Source organism: Salvelinus alpinus, chromosome 13, assembly GCF_045679555.1.
Source record: "Salvelinus alpinus chromosome 13, SLU_Salpinus.1, whole genome shotgun sequence".
NCBI lineage: Eukaryota > Metazoa > Chordata > Actinopteri > Salmoniformes > Salmonidae > Salvelinus > Salvelinus alpinus.
The window spans coordinates 22,630,449-22,652,780 of NC_092098.1; the positions used below are offsets into that span (position 1 = coordinate 22,630,449).

At 42.7% G+C, this 22,332-nt stretch overlaps 1 pseudogene; it reads right to left on the reverse strand.

Moving 5' to 3' along the window:
• Window positions 1–936: 936 nt before the first annotated feature.
• Window positions 937–21,739, reverse strand: LOC139536719 (mitochondrial intermediate peptidase-like; annotated as a pseudogene).
• Window positions 21,740–22,332: the final 593 nt, after the last annotated feature.

The following is a 22,332-nucleotide window of genomic DNA, read 5'->3' on the forward strand; positions in this document are numbered from 1 at the left end:
TATATTTCATTGACATTACCAAAATGTGCGGGCCGGGTCTGATATAGTATACGTTTAAAGCTAACATCTGCAAAAGTTGAAACAGCGCCACTGGGCGCACAAGGTGTATTTGTTATTGTTTTATTTAAACGGGGCAGAGGCGCATCCTGCCTCGTGGTAAAAATAATTATAGTACATACTCTGCTGTTCTTTCACGCATGCAATGATATGCAATGATGCCTGTGTTTGTCATTTGAAGTAACGTTTTTGTTGTTGCAATATTGCGTGTTTCACCACTACGGATTCCAGCTTTAAATTTGACAAATTATCTTGGAATGTGTCTTTTCGGAATCATCTGTAACGTGTATGTAAATACATTCTAAATCTTGTAATTTAAAAGAATGAATATGACATGTTTACGTCATTGTCATGAAGGCATAACGAGCAGGGTGTCAAGTGTTACCCATTGTTTTAATGGTGTTTTTTAGTATGAGGGAAACCCAGAGAATAGAGTAGAGCTCTTGGAGAGGCCAGCACAGTGCCAGATGCCTCTTACTGCTCCAGTGAGTCTCATTTATCTGCAGCCCCTCCAGACCCCCTGACAGACAGACAACCCACACACCTTCCATGCCCTTATCCTCCATGTCTAAACACTGGCAGCCCCACAGCTCTTTCACTTGTTTCAGGAATCCGGCTGCTGTCGGTCTGACTCATAAAAGGAGTATTCAAGAATGATTTATTCAATAGCTTAAACCCTTAGCTAGAGTAATGAAGTGATTGCCTACCACGCGAGGACACTAGCTGTTCAGATGGCAAATGACAGTAGACAACACAATATAGGGTTGACACTGGCAACATGCAGGTTTTATAAGGGTTCATTATTCACATTGGGATAAGGACGCATCACAAGTCATAAAATACAATATTATACACACTTCATTCCGTCATTCTCACTAGGACACTGCAGCGGAATTGCACTTAAATTTGTATATTAAATATCAATTTATTTCAGGCCACCATTCAGTCATTACGCACTTCCATTCTCTGCATCTGAGGCTGTTTCTCAATACATCCTTTACTACTCAGGTAATAATGCAGCCATTATGGCTTCCATCATATTACTATCGCCTATCCAGAAAGGGATAGTGTGTCAAAAGAGGCTTTTTCAAAGTATTGAGATGCAAGTCTCCAGATGTGAAGATTAAATAAGGACACTGAGGGATAGGTATGTGTGTGTGGGACGGGTGAATCTCAAAAGTCCTTCCTTAATTCCTTGTGTCCTCTTCTTGCCTGCTTAAACAAGTCAGAGGGAAGTGGAGACAGAGGACGTAAGCATTCGAGGAAGGACCTTTGACATTCGCTTTGTGTGTAGGATGAGGTAAGTGGAGAGGGGCACTGCCCCTAATTTCCGGTGGTAATTCGCTGTAGGTAAAATACAAAAGTAGGATTCGCTCTTGAGGAATCATCGCAGCAGGTTACAGAGTCTGTGTCCAGGTCAACTACTAGAGCGTCCACTAATTCTTCAATGGTAGGGGACCTCTGAAGCATGCCTACAAACCATGGAACAGGCCAGGAGAGAGGGAGAGATTTAGATACAAAGGACTTACAAGGACTTCTATGAAGAACCTTTTTAACTTGTTTGGAGGATAGAAAATCTTAATTCTTTTGTGTTCTTTATCTATTGTTTTAACTCTGAGTGTTTGAGTTCATTCATATTACAGAAATTAAACTAGATGTAATCATGTTAAATTGGCCTGTAATACACCATTGCTTAGCTGTGCTTGTTCTGTATTGTAACACATCTCAGCTTGGGCTATACTCATGTCATGCTGACAGCTACTAAGAGGTTCATTCCCCATGATGCATGTCAACACTCTCAGAATCTGATCGAGTAACTACGACAATTGAAAATGAAAGCGCTGCCATATACAGTGGCAAGAAAAGGTATGTGAACCCTTTGGAATTTCCTGGATTTCTGCATTAATTGGTCATAATATTTGTTCTGATCTTCATCTAAGTCACAACAATAGACAAACATAGTGTGCTTAAACTAATAACACACATATTATTGTATTTTTCTTGTCTATATTGAATACATCATTTAAACATTCACAGAGTAGGTTGGGAAAAGTATGTGAACCCCTAGGCTAATGACTTCTCCAAAAGCTAATTGGAGTCAGGAGTCAGCTAACCTGGAGTCCAATCAATGAGACGATATTGGAGATGTTGGTTAGAGCTGCCTTGCCCTATAAAAAACCCTCACAAAATGAGTTTGCTATTCACAAGAGGCATTGTCTGATGTGAACCATGCCTCGAACAAATGATATCTCAGAAGACCTAACATTAAGAATTGTTGACTTGCATAAAGCTGGAAAGGGTTACAAAAGTATCTCTAAAAGCCTTGATGTTCATCAGTCCATGGTAAGATAAATTGTCTATAAATGGAGAAAGTTCAGCACTGTTGCTACTCTCTCTAGGAGTGGCTGTCCTGCAAAGATGACTGCAAGAGCACAGCGCAGAATGCTCAATGAGGTTAAGAAGAATCCTAGAGTGTCAGCTAAAGACTTACGGAAATCTATGGAACATGCTAACATCTTTGTTGACGTGTCTACGATACGTAAGACACCAAACAAGAATGTTGTTCATGGGAGGTCACCACAGAAGAAGCCACTGCTGTCGCCCAAAAAAACATTGCTGCACGTCTGAAGTTTGCAAAAGTGCATCTGGACGTTCCACAGCGCTCTATTCTATATTCTGTGGACAGATGAAACTACAGTTGAGTTGTTTGGAAGGAACACATTTAAGAATGTGAAATGTCAGAATAATATTAGAGAGAATGGTTTATTTCAGCTTTTATTTCTTTCATCACATTCCCAGTGGGTCAGAAGTTTACATACACACAATTAGTATTTGGTAGCATTGCCTTTAAATTGTTTAACTTGGGTCAAAAGTTTTGGTTAGCCTTCCACAAGCTTCCCACAACAAGTTGGGTGAATTTTGGCCCATTCCTCCTGACAGAGCTGGTGTAACTGAGTCAGGTTTGTAGGTCTCCTTGCTCACACACGCTTTTTCAATTCTGCACACAAATTCTCTATAGGATTAAGGTCAGGGCTTTGTGATGGCTACTCCAATACCTTGACTTTGTTGTCCTTAAGCCATTTTGCCACAACTTTGGAAGTATGCTTGGGGTCATTGTCCATTTGGAAGACCCATTTGCGACCAAACTTCCTGACTGATGTCTTGAGATGTTGCTTCAAAATATCCACATATCTTTCCTGCCTCATGATGCCATCTATTTTGTGAAGTGCACCAGTCCCTCCTGCAGCAAAGCACCCCCACAACATGATGCTGCCACCCCCGTGCTACACGGTTGGGATGGTGTTCTTCGGCTTGCAAGCCTCCCCCTTTTTCCTCCAAACATAACGATGGTCATTATGGCCAAACAGTTCTATTTTTGTTTCATCAGACCAGAGGACATTTCTCCAAAAAGTAAGATCTTTGTCCCCATGTGCAGTTGCAAACCATAGTCTGGCTTTTTTTATGGCGTTTTTGGAGCAGTGACTTCTTCCTTGCTGAGTGGCCTTTCAGGTTATGTCGATATAGGACTCGTTTTACTGTGGATATAGATACTTTTATACCTGTTTCCTCCAGCATCTTCACAAGGTCCTTTGCTGTTGTTCCTGGATTGATTAGCACTTTTCGCACCAAAGTACATTAATCTCTAGGAGACAGAATGCGTCTCTTTCCTGAGCGGTATGATGGCTGTGTGGTCCCATGGTGTTTATAGTTGTGTACTATTGTTTGTACAGATGAACGTGGTACCTTCAGGCGTTTGGAAATTGCTCCCAAGGATGAACCAGACTTGTGGAGGTCTACAATTTTTTGTCAAGCAAAGAGGCACTGAGTTTGAAGATAGACCTTGAAATACATCCACAGGTACACCTCCAATTGACTCAAATGATGTCAATTAGCCTATCAGAAAGCTTCTAAAGCCATGATATCCTTTTCTGGAATTTTACAAGCTGGTTAAAGGCACAGTCAACTTAGTGTATGTAAACTTCTGACCCACTGGAATTGTGATAGTGAATTATAAGTGAAATAATCTGTCTGTAAACAATTGTTGGAAAAATTACTTGTGTCATGCACACAGTAGATGTCCTAACCGACTTGCCAAAACTATAGTTTGTTAACAAGAAATTTGTGGAGTGGTTGGAAAACAAGTTTTAATGACTCCAACCTAAGTGTATGTAAACGTCCGACTTGAATTGTATATAACTTTCAAAATACAGAAATCATACTGGCTGTATTTCTGTATTTTGAAAGTTCTACATCTTGAAAACTTGATTGTTGACATGAAAAACACACGTTAAAGCTTCCTGTTTTGAGATTTACAGTGGTTTCAGGATAACCTGGGAGGCATCAGAGAGTAGCACAGTAGCAGCCCTTACCTGTATCCAACCACAGGGCAAAGCAACTGCCATCATCATACATACCCCTATAATTAAGATTTTGAAGTATCCGAGGCCTGCGCCTCATCCATATGCACTAGCAAAATAAACTTCAAGCGCTATGCATTGATGGCAATGCCAAAATTAAATCAGTTGATCATACTATACATATAGGAGTGGTGACCTGGGGAAGGAACTAATGATTGTAAATGCAAAACCCAGCATATCACCATAGGAGGGCAAAGAGTGTGCAAGAACCCTAAGTAGTAAGGAGAAGGAGGAAGGTAGCTGGCAAAGAAAAGGGTGAGTTTGAGTGAGCTCCTTACCTTGCACCATAAGCATAGGCTCCTTACTGCCATGAGCTAGCATCGCCCTGCAATAGTGCTCTCCCATCTCCCTGTGGGGGAGATTAAGTGGAGGGGGTGAGTAGGCAGAGATTGAGAGACAGGTAGAGAGGGAGAGAGGGCTTGAAAGAAGAAAAGTGGAAAGCGAGAGGATTGGGGTTTATGCCAGACAGATGAGGATATGGCTGCCTCTGTGAATACTGTACTGGCTTAGTGTGCATGGGGGTTGAGCTGTGCTTTCACTGCAACTGACAGGGAACTGTAGTCTGCCACTCTACAAGCCCCCATGATGAAAAGAGCAGAGACAAAATGTATTCTAAGAAAGTCAAAACACTCCAGGCAAAACAATCCTGCATTTCTAAACACAAATCCCCTGATGTCCAATAAAGGAAATTACAGTGATATAGTATATGTGGGTGTGAGTATATGTGGGTTGTTACTGTCATGTACAGACTAGTGTGAGTGAATCCATTTATGAGGTAGTAGAGATTTCTTTAAAGTCAAATAGCAGAGACCTCACATGGCAGACCAGACATATAAGACCTTTGAGAAAATAGAACATCTGCTTTTACAACATGGACAGGTGAATTTCTCTTTTTGGAAGCACTGCCTCCACACCATGGAGGCTACAGCAAGCGACATGAGGTAGGAGTAGTACTTCACACTGTAGCCAATGAGGTGATTGAATCTCAGCTGCCAGGCCTTGAGACAGAGTACCAGTTACAACTAAAGACACTTATTTTCACTATATTGGAAAATGTATATTTTTTTAACTCTCCTAGGCACCTTCTCAAATATGGCTTACACAAAGGAAAGTATTTCACCCAAAATTGGCTACAGAACATACAGTGCATTCGGAAAGTATTCAGACCCCTTCCCTTTTTCTACATTTTGTTACGTTACAGCCTTATTTTAAAATGTATTAAATACATGTTTTTCCTAAACAATCTACACACAATACCCTATAATGACAAATCGAAAGCAGGTTTTTAGAAATGTTTGCAAATGTATAAAAAAAATAAAAAAAACAGAAATACCTTATTTACATAAGTATTCAGACCTTTTGCTATGAGACTCGAAATGAAGCTCAGGTGCATCCTGTTTCCATTGATCATCCTTGAGATGTTTCTACAACTTGATTCGATTCCACCTGTGGTAAATTCAATTGATTGGACAGGCACAAACCAGTTTATGTAAGGTCCCACAGTTGACAGTGCATGCCAGAGCAAAAACCAAGCCATGAGGTCGAAGAAAATGTCCGTAGATCTCAGAGACAGGATTGTGTAGAGGCACAGATCTGGGGGAGGGTACCAAAAATGTCTGCAGCATTGAAGGTCCACATGAACACAGTGGCCTCCATCATTCTTAAATGGAAGAAGTTTGGAACCACCAAGACTCAACCTAGAGCTGGCCAAACTGAGCAATCGGGGGAAAAGGGCCTTAGTCAAAGAGGTGACCAAGAACCTAATGGTCACTCTGACAGAGCTCTAGAGTTTCTCTGTGGAGATGGGAGAACCAAACTGAGCAATCGGGGGAAAAGGGCCTTAGTCAAAGAGGTGACCAAGAACCTAATGGTCACTCTGACAGAGCTCTAGAGTTTCTCTGTGGAGATGGGAGAACCTTCCAGAAGGACAACCATCTCTGCAGCACTCCACCAATCAGGCCTTTATGGTAGAGTGGCCAGACAGAAGCCACTCCTCAGTAAAAGGCACATGATAGCTGCTTGGAGTTATCCAAAAGGCACCTAAAGGACCCAGACCATGAGAAACAAGATTCTCTGGTCTGATGAAACCAAGATTGAACTCTTTGGCCTGAATACCAAGTGTCATGTCTGGATGAAACCTGGCACCATCCCTACGGTGAAGGATGGTAGTGGTAGCATCATGCTGTGGGGATGTTTTTCAGGGGCAGAGACTGGAAGACTAATCATGATCGAGGCAAAGAATGACAGAACAAAGTACAGAGAGATCCTTGATGAAAATCTAGTCCAGAGCGCTCAAGACCTCAGACTGGGGCGAAGGTTCACCTTCTAACAGGACAACGACTCTAAGCACACAGCTAAGACAACGCAGGAGTGGCTTAGGACAAGTTTCTGAATGTCATTGAGTGGCCCAGCCAGAGCCCAGACTTGAACTCGATCGAACATCTCTGGAGAGACCTGAAAATAGCTGTGCAGCGACGCTCCCCATCCAACCTGACAGAGCTTGAGAGGATCTGCAGAGAAGATTGAGAGAAATTCCCCAAACACAGGAGTGCCAAGCTTGAAAAGTCATACCCAAGAAGACTCAAGGCTGTAATCGCTGCCAAAATTGCTTCAACAAAGTACTGAGTGGAGCAGCGGTCTTTAAAAAAAACAGGTTTTAACCAGGTAGGCAAGTTGAGAACAAGTTCTCATTTACAATTGCGACCTGGCCAAGATAAAGCAAAGCAGTTCGACACATACAACAACACAGAGTTACACATGGAGTAAAACAAACATACAGTCAATAATACAGTAGAATAATTAATCTATATACAATGTGAGCAAATGAGGTGAGATAAGGGAGGTAGAGGCAAAAAAAGGCCATGGTGGCAAGGTAAAAACAATATAGCAAGTAAAACACTGGAATGGTAAATTTGCAGTGGAAGAATATGTAAAGTAGAAATAGAAATAATGGGGTGCAAAGGAGCAAAATAAATAAATACAGTAGGGGAAGAGGTAGTTGTTTGGGGTAATTTATAGATGGGCAATGTACAGGTGCAGTAATCTGTGAGCTGCTCTGACAGCTGGTGCTTAAAGCTAGTGAGGGAGATAAGTGTTTCCAGTTTCAGAGATTTTTGTTGTTCGTTCCAGTCATTGGCAGCAGAGAACTGGAAGGAGAGGCGGCCAAAGTAGGAATTTTCTTTGGGGGTGACCAGAGAGATATACCTGCTGGAGCGCGTGCTACAGGTAGGTGTTGCTATGGTGACCAGCGAGCTGAGATAAGGAGGGACTTTACCTAGCAGGGTCTTGTAGATGACCTGGAGCCAGTGGGTTTGGCGACGAGTATGAAGCGAGGGTCAGCCAACGAGCGTACAGGTCGCAGTGGTGGGTAGTATATCAAATCAAATCAAATCAAATGTATTTATATAGCCCTTCTTACATCAGCTGATATCTCAAAGTGCTGTACAGAAACCCAGCCTAAAACCCCAAACAGCAAGCAATGCAGGTGTAGAAGCACGGTGGCTAGGAAAAACTCCATAGAAAGGCCAAAACCTAGGAAGAAACCAAGAGAGGAACCATGCTATAAGGGGTGGCCAGTCCTCTTCTGGCTGTGCCGGGTGGAGATTATAACAGAACATGGCCAAGATGTTCAAATTTTCATAAATGACCAGCATGGTCAAATAATAATAATCACAGTAGTTGTCGAGGGTGCAGCAAGTCAGCACCTCAGGAATAAATGTCAGTTGGCTTTTCATGGCCGATCATTAAGAGTATCTGTACCACTCCTGCTGTCTCTAGAGAGTTGAAAACAGCAGGTCTGGGCAGGTAGCAGGTCCGGTGAACAGGTCAGGGTTCCATAGCCGCAGGCAGAACAGTTGAAACTGGAGCAGCAGCACGGCCATGTGGACTGGGGACAGCAAGGAGTCATCATGCCAGGTAGTCCTGAGGCATGGTCCTAGGGCTCAGGTCCTCCGAGAGAGAGAAAGAAAGAGAGAAAGAGAGAGAGCATACTTAAATTCACACAGGACACCGGATAAGACAGGAGAAGTACTCCAGATATAACAAACTGACCCTAGCCCCCCAACACAAACTACTGCAGCATAAATACTGGAGGCTGAGGCAGGAGGGGTCAGGAGACACTGTGGCCCCATCCGATGATACCCTCGGACAGGGCCAAACAGGAAGGATATAACCCCACTTTGCCAAAGCACAGTCCCCACACCACTAGAGGGATTTCTTCAACCACCAACTTACCATCCTGAGACAAGGCCGAGTATAGCCCACAAAGATCTCCGCCACGGCACAACCCAAGGGGGGGCGCCAACCCAGACAGGAAGATCACGTCAGTGACTCAACCCACTCAAGTGACGCACCCCTCCTAGGGACGGCATGAAAGAGCACCAGTAAGCCAGTGACTCAGCCCCTGTAATAGGGTTAGAGGCAGAGAATCCCAGTGGAGAGAGGGGAACCGGCCAGGCAGAGACAGCAAGGGCGGTTCGTTGCTCCAGAGCCTTTCCGTTCACCTTCACACTCCTGGGCCAGACTACACTCAATCATATGACCCACTGAAGAGATGAGTCTTCAGTAAAGACTTAAAGGTTGAGACCGAGTCTGCGTCTCTCACATGGGTAGGCAGACCATTCCATAAAAATGGAGCTCTATAGGAGAAAGCCCTGCCTCCAGCTGTTTGCTTAGAAATTCTAGGGACAATTAGGAGGCCTGCGTCTTGTGACCGTACGTGTACGTGTAGGTATGTACGTCAGGACCAAATCGGAAAGATAGGTAGGAGCAAGCCCATGTAATGTTTTGTAGGTTAGCAGTAAAACCTTGAAATCAGCCCATGCCTTAACAGGAAGCCAGTGTAGGGAGGCTAGCACTGGAGTAATATGATATTTTTTTTTGGTTCTAGTCAGGATTCTAGCAGCCGTATTTAGCACTAACTGAAGTTTATTTAGTGCTTTATCCGGGTAGCCGGAAAGTAGAGCATTGCAGTAGTCTAACCTAGAAGTAACAAAAGCATGGATACATTTTTCTGCATCATTTTTGGACAGAAAGTTTCTGATTTTTGCAATGTTACGTAGATGGAAAAAAGCTGTCCTTGAAACAGTCTTGATATGTTCGTCCAAAGAGAGATCAGGGTCCAGAGTAGTGCCGAGGTCCTTCACAGTTTTATTTGAGACGACTTTACAACCATCAAGATTAATTGTCAGATTCAACAGAAGATCTCTTTGTTTCTTGGGACCTAGAAAAAGCATCTCTGCTTTGTCCGAGTTTAAAAGTAGAAAGTTTTCGGCCATCCACTTCCTTATGTCTGAAACACAGGCTTCTAGCGAGGGCAATTTTGGGGCTTCACCATGTTTCATTGAAATGTACAGCTGTGTGTCATCTGCATAGCAGTGAAAGTTAACATTATGTTTTCAAATGACATCCCCAAGAGGTAAAATATATAGTGAAAACAATAGTGGTCCCAAAACGGAACCTTGAGGAACACCGAAATGTACAGTTGATTTGTCAGAGGACAAACCATTCACAGAGACAAACTGATATCTTTCCGACAGATAAGATCTAAACCAGGCCAGAACTTGTCCGTGTAGACCAATTTGGGTTTCCAATCTCTCCAAAAGAATGTGGTGATCGATGGTATCAAAGGCAGCACTAAGGTCAAGGAGCACGAGGACAGATGGAGAGCCTCGGTCTGACACAATTAAAAGGTTATTTACCACCTTCACAAGTGCAGTCTCTGTGCTATGATGGGGTCTAAAACCAGACTGAAGCATTTCATATACATTGTTTGTCTTCAGGAAGGCAGTGAGTTGCTGCGCAACAGCTTTTTTGCAACATTTTTTGAGAGGAATGGAAGATTCGATATTGGCCGATAGTTTTTTATATTTTCTGGGTCAAGGTTTGGCTTTTTCAAGAGAGGCTTTATTACTGACACTTTTAGTGAGTTTGGTACACATCCGGTGGATAGAGAGCTGTTTATTATGTTCAACATAGGAGGGCCGAGCACAGGAAGCAGCTCTTTCAGTAGTTTAGTTGGAATAGGGTCCAGTATGCAGCTTGAAGGTTTAGAGGCCATGATTATTTTCATCATTGTGTCAAGAGATATAGTACTAAAACACTTAATTGTCTCTCTTGATCCTAGGTCCTGGCAGAGTTGTGCAGACTCAGGACAGCTGAGCTTTGGAGGAATACGCAGATTTAAAGAGGAGTCTAATTTGCTTTCTAATGATCATGATCTTTTCCTCAAAGAAGTTCATGAATTTATTACTGCTGAAGTGAAAGCCATCCTAACTTGGGGAATGCTGCTTTTTTTATATGGGGCTTTGGTGACAAAACGGATGGCACTGTGATAGACTGCATTCAATTCATTGAGTAGGGTATTGGAGGCTATTTTGTAAATGACATCGCCGAAGTCGAGGATCGGTAGGATGGTCAGCTTTACGAGGGTATGTTTGGCAGCATGAGTGAAGGAGGCTTTGTTTGCGAAATAGGAAGCCAATTCTAGATTTAACTTTGGATTGGAGATGTTTGATGTGAGTCTGGAAGGAGAGTTTACAGTCTAACCAGACACGTAGGTATTTGTAGTTGTCCACATATTCTAAGTCAGAACCGTCCAGAGTAGTGATGCTGGACGGGCGGGCAGGGGCAGGCAGCGATCGGTTGAAGAGCATGCATTTAGTTTTACTTGTATTTAAGAGCGGTTGGAAGCCACGGAAGGAGAGTTGTATGGCATTGAAGCTTGTCTGGAGGGTTGTCCAGTGTCCAAAGAAGGGCCAGAAATATACAGAATGATGTCGTCTGCGTAGAGGTGGATCAGAGACTCACCAGCAGCAAGAGCGTCATCCTTGACGTATACAGAGAAGAGAGTCGGCCCAAGAATTGAACCCTGTGGCACCCCCATAGAGGCTGCCAGATGTCCGGACAACAGGCCCTCCGATTTGACACACTGAACTCTATCAGAGAAGTAGTTTGTGAACCAGGCGAGGCAATCATTTGAGAAACCAAGGCTATTGAGTCTGCCGATGAGGATGTGGTGATTGACAGAGTCGAAAGCCTTGGCCAGGTCAATGAATACGCCTGCACAGTATTGTTTCTTATCGATGGCGGTTATGATATCGTTTAGGACCATGACCAGCTCTGAAGGCAGGGTAGGATAGATATAGGTCTGTAGCAGTTTGGGTCAAGAGTGTCCCCCCCTTTGAAGAGGGGATGACCGCAGCTGCTTTCCAATCTTTGGGAATCCCAGACGACACGAAAGAGAGGTTGAACAGGCTAGTAAAAAGGGTTTGCAGCTCTTTCAGAACATTTGGCAGAAGGAGAAATGGGGAAGGCTTGGGCGAGTTGCTGTGGGGGGTGCAGTGCTGTTGACCGGGGTAGGGGTAGCCAGGTGGAAATTATGGCCAGCCGGAGAAAAATGCTTATTGAAATTCTCAATTATAGTGGATTTATCGGTGGTGACAGAGTTTCCTATCCTCAGTACAGTGGGCAGCTGGGAGGAGGTGCTCTTATTCTCCATGGACTTTACAGTGTCCCAGAACATTTTTGAGTTTGTGTTGCAGGAAGCAAGTTTCTGCTTGAAAAAGCTAGCCTTAGCTTTTCTAACTGCCTGTGTATATTGGTTTCTAACTTCCCTGAAATGTTGCATATCACGGGGGCTGTTCGATGCTAATGCAGAACGCCACAGGATGTTTTTGTGTTGGTTAAGGGCAGTCAGGTCTGGAGAGAACCAAGGGCTATATCGGTTCCTGGTTCTACATTTCTTGAATGGGGCATGTTTATTTAAGATGGTGAGGAAGGCATTTAAAAAAATAACCAGGCATCCTCTACTGACGGGATGAGGTCAATATCCTTCCAGGATACCCGGGCCAGGACGATTAGAAAGGCCTGCTCGCTGAAGTGTTTCAGGGAGCGTTTGATAGTGATGAGTGGAGGTCGATTGACCGCTGCCCCATTACGGATGCAGGCAATGAGGCAGTGATCGCTGAGATCTTGGTTGAAAACAGCAGAGGTGTATTTAGAGGGCAAGTTGGTTAGGATGATATCTATGAGGGTGCCTGGTCTAAGGCACTGCATCTTAGTGCTAGAGGCATCACTAGTCCCTGGTTTGATCCTGGGCTGTATCACAACCTGCCGTGATAGGGAGTCCCACAGGGCGGCACGCAATTGGTTCAGCGTCGTCCAGGTTAGGGGAGGGTTTGGCCGGGGTAGGCCGTCATTGTAAATAAGAATTTGTTCTTAACTGACTTGCCTAGTTACATTTTTAAAAAGGGTCTGAATACTGTTCGGTTCTAATTTTGAGTAAATAACTCACGGACACTAGAGAAGCATAACCAAGTTTAATTCTTCCCAAAGGGTCGATACAGCTGTAATTCAGACAAAAAACATTTCACACAAGCACTAATATTTAACCCTTTCTCCTAGGCTGAGTCTCCTCCTCCACAATGCATCTCTGTTGCTAGACAGAATCTTAGTGATATCTGTTCTTCCTCACTTCATCTAACCTGACCTCTACCCCAAAGTGCTCACTCCTCCCCAAGTCAAGGCTGTCATAGTTATTGATACCAGACCGTGTCTCTTCTCCTTCCAGAGGATCCCTGATGGCTAACAATAACATATCCTGACATAATGTAAACATTATACATTACACTCTCTCCCTCAGTGACAATGTTAGGTTCTAAGATCTCCACCCGTCTCCCCTTATCAATGCCTGCCACATGTACTCGCTTCCCTGCACTCAACACATTCCAAGCTTAGTTGCACCCACTATATACCGTCCTCCTATAACCCTTAACTTCTGGTGTTGACCCTCAACCTTGGCACTCCATCAGTGACATGAATAAGTATATTTTCATATTCTCAGAACCCAACAATACTTATGTAAATGTGATATTTCAGTTGTTTGTTTATAAATGTGCAAAAAAAATCTAAAAACCTGTTTTTTCTTTGTCATTATGAGGTATCGTGTGTATATTGATGAGGGGGAAAAAACTATTTCATCAATTTTAGGATAAGGCTGTAACGTAACGAAATGTGGAAAAAGGGGCGTGAATACTTTCCGGATGCAGTGTAAATAAGACATGCAGTGCTTATCATCTCTTGGGGAATGATTTTGTGTATTCTTTCTCTGGCCAGTTATTTCTAACTCCTACACAATCTCGTTTTGATGATGATAGCTCGGCTGTCTGTGTGGGGGCTTGTTATAAGCCAAACCCAGTGGGAACCCTCCCTTTTGCTTCTCACAGTCAATGACAGGTAAGGACCTACCAAAAGGCTGGCTGAATGTCACAGTTCCAAACAAAGACCGGGGTAAAAGTGATTCCATATGGTCACTGCAACGATCTGTGATTTTGCCTGTGTGGACCAGGCACAGATATGAAAACTCTATAAACTTAAAAAACCTGAAATTAAACACTACATTTTCCAACTGTAAATAAAAAGTTTAAACAGTACCAGTCAAAAGGGCTTTTCTTTATTTTTCCCATTTACTACATTGTAAAATAATAGTGAAGACATCAAAACTATTAAAATAACACAATCATGTAGTAACCAAAAAAGTCTTAAACAAATCAAAATATATTTTATATTTGAGATTCTTCAAAGTAGCCACTCTTTGCCTTGATGACAGCTTTGCACACACTCTTGGCATTCTCTCAATCAGCTTCATGGAATGCTATTCCAACAGTCTTGAAGGAGTTACCAAATATGTTGAGCACCTGTTGGCTGCTTTTCCTTCACTCTTTGGTCCAACTCATCCCAAACCATCTCCATTGGGTTGAGGTCGGGTGATTGTGGAGGCCAGGTCATCTGATGCAACACTCCATCACTCTCCTTCTTGGTCAAATAGCCCTTACACAGCCTGGAGGTGTGTTGGGTCATTGTCCTGTTGAAAAACAAATGACTAAGCTCAAACCAGATGGGATGGCGTATCGCTGCAGAAAGCTGTAGTAGCCATGTTGGTTAAGTGTGCCTTGAATTCTAAATGAATCACCGACAGTGTTGCAAGCAAAGCACCCCAACACCATCACACCTCCTCCTCCATGCGTCACGGTGGGAACCACACATGCAGAGATCATCTGTTCACCTACTGTGCATCTCACAAAGACATGGCGGTTGGAACCAAAAATCAGACCAAAGGACAGATTTCCACCGTTCTAATGTCCATTGCTCGTGTTTCTTGGCCCAAGCAAGTCTCTTCTTATTGGTGTCCTTTAGTAGTGGTTTCTTCGTAGCATTTCGACCATGAAGGCCTGATTCACGCAGACTCCTCTGAACAGTTTATGTTAAGATGTGTCTGTTACTTGAACTCTGTGAAGCATTTATTTGGGCTGCAATCTGAGACTGGTAACTCTGATGAACTTATCCTCTGCAGCAGAGGTACCTCTGGGTCTTCCTTTACTGTGGTGGTCCTCATGAGAGCCAGTTTCATCATAGTGTTATTTCATAGTTTTGATGTCGTCCCTATTATTCTACAATGCAGAAAATAGTACAAATACAGTTGAAGTCGGAAGCAAGTCGGTAATGACATCAACTTCTGCATGACACAAGTAATTTTTCCAACAATTGTTTACAGACAGATTATTTCACTTATACTTCAGTGTATCACAATTCCAGTGGGTCAGAAGTTTAGGCTAATTGACATCATTTGAGTCAATTGAAGGTGTACCTGTGGATCTATTTCAAGGCCTACCTTTAAACTCAGTGCCTCTTTGCTTGACATCACGGGAAAATCATATCAGCCAAGACCTCAGAAAAATTGTAGACCTCCACAAGTCTGGTTCATCCTTGGGAGCAATTTCCAAATACCTGAAGGTACTAACAATAGTCTGTACAAACAATAGTACGCAAGTATAAACGCCATGGGACCACACAGCCGTCATACCGCTCAGGAATGAACATACTTTGGTGTGAAAAGTGCAAATCAATCCCAGAACAACAGCAAAGGACCTTGTGAAGATGCTGGAGGAAACAGGTACAAAGTATCTATATCCACAGTAAAACGAGTCCTATATCGACATAACCCGAAGGCCGCTCAGCAAGGAAGAAGCCACTGCTCCAAAACCGCCATAAAAAAAGCCAGACTACGGATTGCATCTGCACATGGGGACAAAGATCGTACTTTTTGGAGAAATGTCCTCTGGTCTGATGAAACAAAAATAGAACTGTTTGGCCATAATGACCATCGTTATGTTTAGAGGGAAAAGGGGGAGGCTTGCAAGAACAGGAAGAACACCATCCCAACCGTGAAGCACGGGGGTGGCAGCATCATGTTGTGAGGGTGCTTTGCTGCTGGAACGACTGGTGCACTTCACAAAATAGATGGCATCATGAGGCAGGAAAATGATGTGGGTATTTTGAAGCAACATCTCAAGACATCATTCAGGAAGTGGAAGCTTGGTTGCAAATGGGTCTTCCAAATGGACAATGACCCCAAGCATACTTCCAAAGTTGTGGCAAAATGGCTTAAGGACAACAAAGTCAAGGTATTGGAGAGGCCATCACAAAGCCCTGACCTGAATCCTATAGAAAATGTGTGGGCAGAACTGAAAAAGTGTGTGCGAGCAAGGAAGCCTAGAAACCTGACTCAGTTACACCAGCTCTGTCAGGAGGAATGGGCCAAAATTCACCCAACTTATTGTGGGAAGCTTGTGGAAGGCTACCCTAAAAGTTTGACCCAAGTTAAACAATTTAAAGGCAATGCTACCAAATACTAATTGAGTGTATGTAAACTTCTGACCCACTGGGAATGTGATGAAAGAAATAAAAGCTGAAATAAATCATTCTCTCTACTATTATTCTGACATTTCACATTCTTAAAATAAAGTGGTGATACCAACTGACCTAAAACAAGGAATGTTTACTAGGATTAAATGTCAGGAATTGTGAAAAACTGAATTTGAATGTATTTGGCTAAGGTGTATGCAAACTTCCGACTTGAACTGTAAATAAAAACCCTTGAAGGAGTAGATGTGTCCAAACATTTGACTGTTACTGTACATTGTCAGAAGAGCAGCATCATTTTGTAGTCCAACCTAAATTATTTTTGAGTTTCGCTATTATATGTCTTTTCGCATTTGGGAAACTACTTTTATCTTAAATATACCCCAAGGAAGATTTGAGCTCTGCTATTTAATAACAAAACATATGGAATGGACAAGAAAATTGTCTCTTGGAGTAGAGATTGGTTAGCTGTGTTTTTCAGCCATTTCAGGGAGCACAATCATTCTTATGGGCATTTCCCCCCACAACTGTGATTACAACTGTGAAATAGCCTCTAGAGGTCTCTGGGTTATTCTATTCTATGTTTTATGTTCCTCTCTGGGTAATAACTCTCTCACACACACTAGGAGGGCAGGGGTACAGAGCGGGTGGTTTATATCAGGGAGAGAATAGTTGATCTGACATTCACAGATCACTATATCATCCACAGTTTCCATAATGAGACTCACTCTCAGATATCTATGCACGTACAGTATTTGGAATGTAAGGTAGTCCATAGAATTTGTCTTGCAACTCTTTTAGAATGTCTGTCGTTGACCGATTTTTTGGCTTGCCATGATACACTTGATCCAAAACAGCATAAAAAAAACCTGTGAAAAAATAAACATGCCAATTATTTAATGAGTAAAATTATAGTTTTCCCATTGGTTGTGGTACAACCAACAAAACTGCTAGACACAGACACTGCCACTGTGGCTACTTGAAGCTGAGTGTCTGCAGCCCCACAGATTCTCTTGGATTCACAAAGGAGACCATGCTCTTGGGCAGGGGCTGAAATAGAAACAAATCATTCTGAGACAAACAAAAAACACCCATCTATCGACTTCTTCTCTGTGGTGAACCTCTGCGTGCCTTCAAGATTTGGCTAAGTGAAACGTTTGCTATTAGCTTGACTTTGGTATGAGGATACAACAGTACATTTGTATGATGTTGTCGTTTGTATGTGTATGTTTGGTATTGTTGATAAAATATCAAATATAATCTTACAAAAAAAAGTAAGTGCTCATGTTTGTGGTCTGTGTAATCAACAGACTTTCAGTCTGATTCAGAACCATGACACAACCCAACGTGTTCAAGTGCAGCCAAGTGCATTTGGTTCATAGCTTATGGAGATCTAGTGATACGTCACGTAACTATTAAATAAAGGACTGCCAAAGTCTACAGTATTATAATAGACAGTCTGATAGGACAGCTTAGGACAGATACCTTATCTGTGAACCACAGCAGTAGACAAACAGCTAAAGAACTAATGCTACTCCATCTACATAGATTCCATAATGTTAAGAAGGACTGTGTGAGAGGGAAAGTTACAGAAGACGGGTATGAACTTGTGTTGCCCACCTGTCCGGTCTGATAGTGCCGTGCAAACTGATTCACCACCCGATAGTCTGTGGCAAAGAACTCCATTAGCAAAGTCAGTCGAGCATCTAGTTCCTGGAAAAGACCATTGTCAGGAGAAGATGAGTCTCTCACTAAAGAGCTTGTTTACTAAACCTCTCACAAAAGAGCTTGTTTACCAACTTTACTATGTAGTACATTTTTCACGGTAGCATGCAATGCTAGCCCTGTATCGCAGGAGGTCATACAAATACAAGAAGACTAAGCCTATTAGTCATTTACGGTAGTTCACTGGATAAATGTGTCTATTAAGCAAATATACACGAAGAGCTCTATTTTAGCAAAGATAACGCAACGGTAAATTTTTGCTCTGGTGGTAGTGTTATAGGTTCGGGGGGGTGTCACAAATATTTGTGCTATTTTCACAACTGGAATTACGGGCGCAGTAGCTGGTGGTGGATCAACATTTTTATGAATAATTAAATTGTGGGTGTGTCGAGCATAGGGTGTTGAGGCTTGGCCCCTCACTGGCCAATCAAAATGTGCTCCATGCCTAAATATGTGGTTGGTTCAAGTTGTGTATTTACAGTCTTTTATGTATTGCGTTGTCATCAACTCCAATTAGAATGTTGGTCCATTATAATGACAGCCTAGTTTGTTAAATAGCCTGCCCCATATATGCGAAATATGTTGAACGTTTGCAGTCCATATTGTTCTAATTGCTTTGATATGGAAATACATTGTTAAACTTAGGCTATAGCATTCATTTGTATATAGGGGCTAGGCCTACTGTAAATTGCAGTCTGGACATCGACATGCCAAACTTAGTCAAAAAGCTAAATTGTATTCACTAGGCTATTGATAAGGCCTAAAAAGACTATGTATAATTCTAATCAAATATCTAATAAAAACAAAACAACTTGTTTTAAATAGGCTATGTCTAAATACAGTTACAGGCACCATAATTGCTCCCCGTGGGCATATAACACAGACAAGGCAATTTAAGACTATGGACAGTGATTCTTTCTAATAAGTTTGGTTTTTAATCAAATTAAACGAAAACCAATCAATCTGTTTTTTAAACCAACAACAATCTTTCTAAATAGGATCAGATCAGAAGCATGATATCATAAACCACTTCTCTCGTTCCATGGCACTGTGTGCAAACGTAGGCTTAAATGTTTTTTCGCATAGCATTTGCACATCTATACAAAATACTGGGCTCCTGTCAATTATATCATTACCTATGTGCGAGGCAGATTCTCAAAAAAAACTACAGTTAATATGTCATTATAGGAGGACTGAATAGTTTGGAGGAGCGTGTCTTTGTCGGACGAGGGGAGCTCTTTGAAAAGGGAGATGGATAGCCTATTTGAACAAGCGAAATGCAGGTATGCGAATTGTGAATAATGAAAAAGTATGAGGGAAATAAACTCAAATATTTCAAAGCACTCTCAGTAGACCATTTAAAACCCTTTTATTCACAGGCTACTTTTGGCTAATGGCCAGGATAAAAAATATGCACTTATGCCATGCTGCTAAACCAGTCTTGATTAAGGTGAGGGTAGGCTATGCTTGGATTTTAATCAAATTAAACAAAATGGGGGAAACCATATATTTGTATTATTTCTAAATACAAGATTCACCAGCACAAAAGGCACATCTCTCCTTCCGTGGGCACTGTGCGTCACGGCAGTATAGGCTGCGCCGCTGCTCTCAAAATCCATGCCATTATCAACTGTGTTACCTTTAAGACCTGCTTTTGTTGGGTCTGAAAACCTCCCTTAAGTGCTGCATGAAATTGTAACTTTTAGCTTGTCTTTAAGGACACACTTCATAATATTGCCACCCTTCCCACCTCAGCACAAGCGAGTGATTGTTAGACAGGTAAATTGCCGAACTTGCCACTAGGGCTGGAAAATGCCACTGCGCTAGTTTTTACACGACAAAATTGCAAACTAATGTGTGTATGACATTTGCGCCACCTTAGCGCTAGCCAAAAATAGAACTCGAAATATACCATGCAAAAATGACAGAAGGGAAATCCCGTCAGCATCAGGACAACCACAGGGTGTTGGTACTCCCCATCCTCCTTCAGACACTCCCTCGGATGGTGAAGTGGCAGTCCTGGGGGCACAGAAAAGGCCTTGGTATGATCAGCACTGGTGTCTTACTGTAGCAGAGGCTTTAGACAGTATTTCTACAGCCGCTTGTCTTACCTGGTGTGGTTTGTCAGGCCTTCGGAAGAAGTCACAGTAGATGTATCCCTGAAGACCTTCTGCCTCAGGGACAACAGCCTGTGAACCAACGGACATGCAGCACTGCTTGAAATAAAATCCATCCCCAGCTAGGTAAACAGCACAGTAACGAGACTTTAAAATGACAAAAAGCCAAGCAGCAACTATTACATTTTCTGCTGATTCACTCAAAGGGGCCCCCAGACATTGGTGTTGAGTGTCATACAGACAGACAGACTGTTCTCTCACCATCTTGCGGAGGTCTTCGCTCCACGCCTCCCCTGCCATGGGCTGTTCATTCTGGAAGGAGACCCCCAGCAGCTGACTAAACAGCATGTTGAGGCCCTCCATGCAGGCCCCCAGGGAGAAGTAAGGACTGTACAGGCAGGGATCTATCTTATACTTGCACACACACATACACTCATAACATAGCCTTATCACAGACTGTTTTCTGAATCACATTAAGCAATACACAAGCCCCCCCTAGAGGCATTTTAGTAGAAAATAAAGCTCAGGTACTCCTGTCAATCATTAAATTGTTTATTTAGGATATTCCCTACGATTCCTTGTCCTTATATTCTGTCCACTGAGAACATACACATAGGGTTATTACAGAACTATATAGACCTTTGTATAGGTATCTTACCTCTCTGCCAACACAGCACCGCTGAAGTAGGGGTGGTCCCTTGGCATGAGTTCCTGAGATAAAAAACTATTGAAAGGATTGTCTTAATCTCCTAAACATGAATGTCAGAACAGAGCTGATTAAATGCATTTATAAGATGACTCACAATACTTCTTGAGTTCATTTTCATCTTCATGTCCCTCATCAGGTTAAAATCTTTGGCAGTTCTGAAATGCAAAATAGGGACATTATTGTGTGAGCATGTGCCACATGTACAAAACATTTATTTGTTGTACAGAGTGGTCATGCCAGTGTCTGGGTATCTGACTCCGGAGAGTTTGTCTGTCCGCAATTCAAGGAATTTCATGACAGTCTCTGCCAAACAAAACATACACAACACACTGGTCAACACAGTACACACTTCTCTGTTTGTAGAATCAAAGTCAATGAAATAGTTTATACAAGCAGCGGAGCACTAAGAAATTAGGCTAATGGCCAGAGTGCTTTACCTGGGGTCCTGGCCATGGTTCCCTTTAAAGCCCTGTGTGCAAAAGATTCATAGCCCACTAAGTTGGCTAGGTTATTCCTACAAGCCAGCAGGTCATCCACACAAAGCAGCAGACTTGAATTCGGGAAGAGGAAGATTTTATAAGCAGCCTCTCGCACCTCAGAGAAAAGGACAAGCATATAATAACTATAGGCTACTGCACAGCAAACCATCATGCCCAATACCATTTCCTACTATGGGATGGTAGATGGAAGACCACTAATTATGTACAGAGATAAACCTGTGGGTTGCACGCACACCTGCAAACACAAAAACACACCAGTTCATCAGGAGAGTCTGAATTGAGGCCTATCTGGATGGAGCTGCTGTCTATGGAGAAGCAATGCCGGATGTATTCTGGCAGGGCCATCATCTTGTGGACAGATTCCACAATCATGCTGTTGTGGCTGCAGTCGGAGTCCTGACACTTTAAAGTTTTTGTAGGCACCAAAGTGGCCAAGATTCAAGAGCTAACAGATCTCTGTGCATGGTGTTATGTGGATTCGGCGAGGAATCCTGTATACGACATCATGAGAGGCAAGACTTTGAAATACCTTGCAGAGTCTTGCCCAACAGATGGAGCCAAGGACCACCATTCCTCCTTCAAAGTCCAGATGAGTGGTCAGCTAAGCCAAATGTTCATCCTGCGGAGGACGCATCAGAACTCGGGAAGCAATCCTACATCGATGTCAATGCAGTTGCTGGTTCCCAAGACCCAGATGTGAGCCAGTGTACTACCTGGAAGGAGTTTCTAGAAGTTACTATGGAAGTGCTACATGGGGTGGCAGGTCAGGGTGGTGACCCTTCCACAGAAGACTACCAAGAAGCTGAGACAGTCATCTTCAAAAGAGCCCAGGGAGAGAGTTTCCCAAATGAGCTGCATCTCCTGAAAGCTGGTAAGCCTTCCCCAACGGAAATATGCAAATAAATGCTAGAATGGCCAATAGGATCTCACTAGCTCGTGCTTGGCTCTGCCCACCTCCTTAGTTGTTCTGCCCACTATGATTAATTTGCTCTCATTGAAAATGACAGGCTCTGGTCTATCTTGGGTTAGTTTCAAAAATCTGAAACTATAGATATGTGTGTATAGTTTATGTGGGTATTTGATTGTGTAGATGCATTCAAGTTCAT